The sequence below is a fragment of the Alosa pseudoharengus genome, unplaced genomic scaffold (genome assembly GCF_046254945.1).
Source record: "Alosa pseudoharengus isolate Yale_2024_CS ecotype anadromous, Long Island Sound unplaced genomic scaffold, YU_APseudo_1.1 YU_APseudo_1.1_scf_5, whole genome shotgun sequence".
NCBI lineage: Eukaryota > Metazoa > Chordata > Actinopteri > Clupeiformes > Clupeidae > Alosa > Alosa pseudoharengus.
The window spans coordinates 42,033,743-42,036,231 of NW_027468837.1; positions in this window are offsets into that span (position 1 = coordinate 42,033,743).

Consider the following 2,489-nt stretch of genomic DNA (forward strand, 5'->3'; position numbering starts at 1 on the left):
GGGTCGCGACCCAGACTTTGGGAAACACTGCTCTACACCTCCCTCTCCTCCTCCTCCTATACACCTCCCTCTCCCTCTCCTCTTCCTATACCTCCCTCTCCTCCTCTACACCTCCCTCTCCTCCTCCTCCTATACCTCCTCTACACCTCCCTCTCTCCTCTCCACCTCCCTCTCCTCCTCTATACCTCCCTCTCCTCCTCCTACACCTCCCTCTCCTCCTCTACTAACACCTCCCTTTCTTCCCTCTCCACCTCCCTCTCCTCCTCCTATACCTCCCTCTCTTCCCTCTACACCTCCCTCTGTAGTCCACCTGGCCGTCTCTATGGTAATAAAGCTGCAGTTGGTCAGAGCCCAGGGACTCCACCACATGCATCAGTGCAGTCAATTGCTCTCCACCTGCTCTATGTTGGAGCACGCAAGCCTTCTCTTCTTTTTCCTAAGAATCCAGGCATTCCCTAAGGATGGAACGGCATTCCTAAGATCCCAGGCATTCCCTAAGGATAGAGCAGCATTCCTATACAATGAACAACAACACACAAAACACCACACCGTAATACCTGCTGAAGATTCCACACAATTACCGTACTACCTTTTTTTTTATAATTATTTTTTATTGTATGAAGTTATTAGGGTCAGCAACTTACAACTGAAGATACCATTCAAACTAAATACTCACAGAGGGAGAATAACAGCAGTTTTTTAAATTACATTTCTCTCTAAACACGTTAAATAAAAAAAGAGAAAACTCCAAAAGTTGATTTCCCTCCTACATTTCATGCTTCCCTCATAACACCAACCCCAAAACCTCCCAGTCCTCCCTCATTCTAACAACCTCCCAGTCCCACCCCCTCCCTGCACGCATTCCCCACTTGCCCCCTTCAACTTCCCCCCAACCCAAGCCCAACCCCACAATTACCGTACTACCTGGAGAAGATTCCACACAATTACCGTAATACCTGGAGAAAATTCCACAAAATTACCATAATACCTGGAGAAGATTCCACACAAGCTTTCTAAACATTTACATCATCATGAGATGCACCTGCGTGTGAGGTCACAGCACGGTAACAACACAATTCCAAACGCTCCTGAACAGGACTTTAGAGCCGCCCTTTCAGATGACCACGCCCCTGAACAGGACTTTAGAGTAGAGGTCTGCGCGGGACTGATTTTTCAGTCCCGCTCCCGCATTAATGTGTCAATTTTAGTCCCGCTCCCGCCCGCATCTGTAACATGATGTCCCGCTGCCAGTTTCTTGGTTCTGAATGTAGGCTAACAACTGAAGTAGGCCTAGTCTGGTGCCCTCTTCCTCCGTCAGGCTTACGATTTTTGAGTTTTGACAATGAGCAGCAGGAACAAATTCAACCCACATAAACGACAATATAGGCTGAACTATAGTTATGAACACTACTTTAATCATTTCCATATTTAATTTTACGCACATATTTAATTTGCGGGAGTGCAGTGAATCATCGGTTTGTCCCGCACCCGCGAACACACCTCTCATCCTGCCCGCTCCCACAAAGAGCTTTCAAAAGTTGTCCCGCGCCGCACTCTTTTGCGTCGGGACCCGCGGGTCTACTGCGGGAGTGCAGACCTCTACTTTAGAGCTTTAGAGCAGATGACCACGCTCTCTGCTCTCTGTGTGAGAAGCTCTGATGAACAGGACTTTAGAGCAGCCCTTTCAGATGACAACGCTCTAGAGCAGCCCTTTCAGATGACCACGCTCTAGAGCTGCCCTTTCAGATGACAACGCTCTAGAGCAGCCCTTTCAGATGACCACGCTCTAGAGCAGCCCTTTCAGATGACCACGCTCTAGAGCTGCCCTTTCAGATGACCACGCTCTAGAGCTGCCCTTTCAGATGACCACGCTCTAGAGCAGCCCTTTCAGATGACCACGCTCTAGAGCAGCCCTTTCAGATGACAACGCTCTAGAGCAGCCCTTTCAGATGACAACGCTCTAGAGCTGCCCTTTCAGATGACCACGCTCTAGAGCTGCCCTTTCAGATGACCACGCTCTAGAGCAGCCCTTTCAGATGACAACGCTCTAGAGCTGCCCTTTCAGATGACCACGCTCTCTGTGTGAGGAGCTCTGATGGCCTAGTAATTCATTCTCAGTTACGTGCATGTTTGTGTGCGCGCGCGTGTGTGTGTGTGTGTGCGCGTGCGCGCGCGCGCGTGTGTGTGTGTGTGTGTGTGCGTGTGTGTGTGTGTGCGTGTGTGTGTGTGTGTGTGCGTATGTGTGTGTGCGCGCGTGTGTGTGTGCGCGCGTGTGTGTGTGCGTGTGTGTGCGTATGTGTGTGTGCGTATGTGTGTGTGCGCGCGTGTGTGTGTGCGCGCGTGTGTGTGTGTGCGTATGTGTGTGTGCGCGCGTGTGTGTGCGCGCGCGTGTGTGTGCGCGCGCGTGTGTGTGTGTGTGTGTGTGTGTGTGTGTGTGTGTGCGCGCGTGTGTGTGCATGTTGTCAGGAAAGCAGACGGGAGGCCACGGG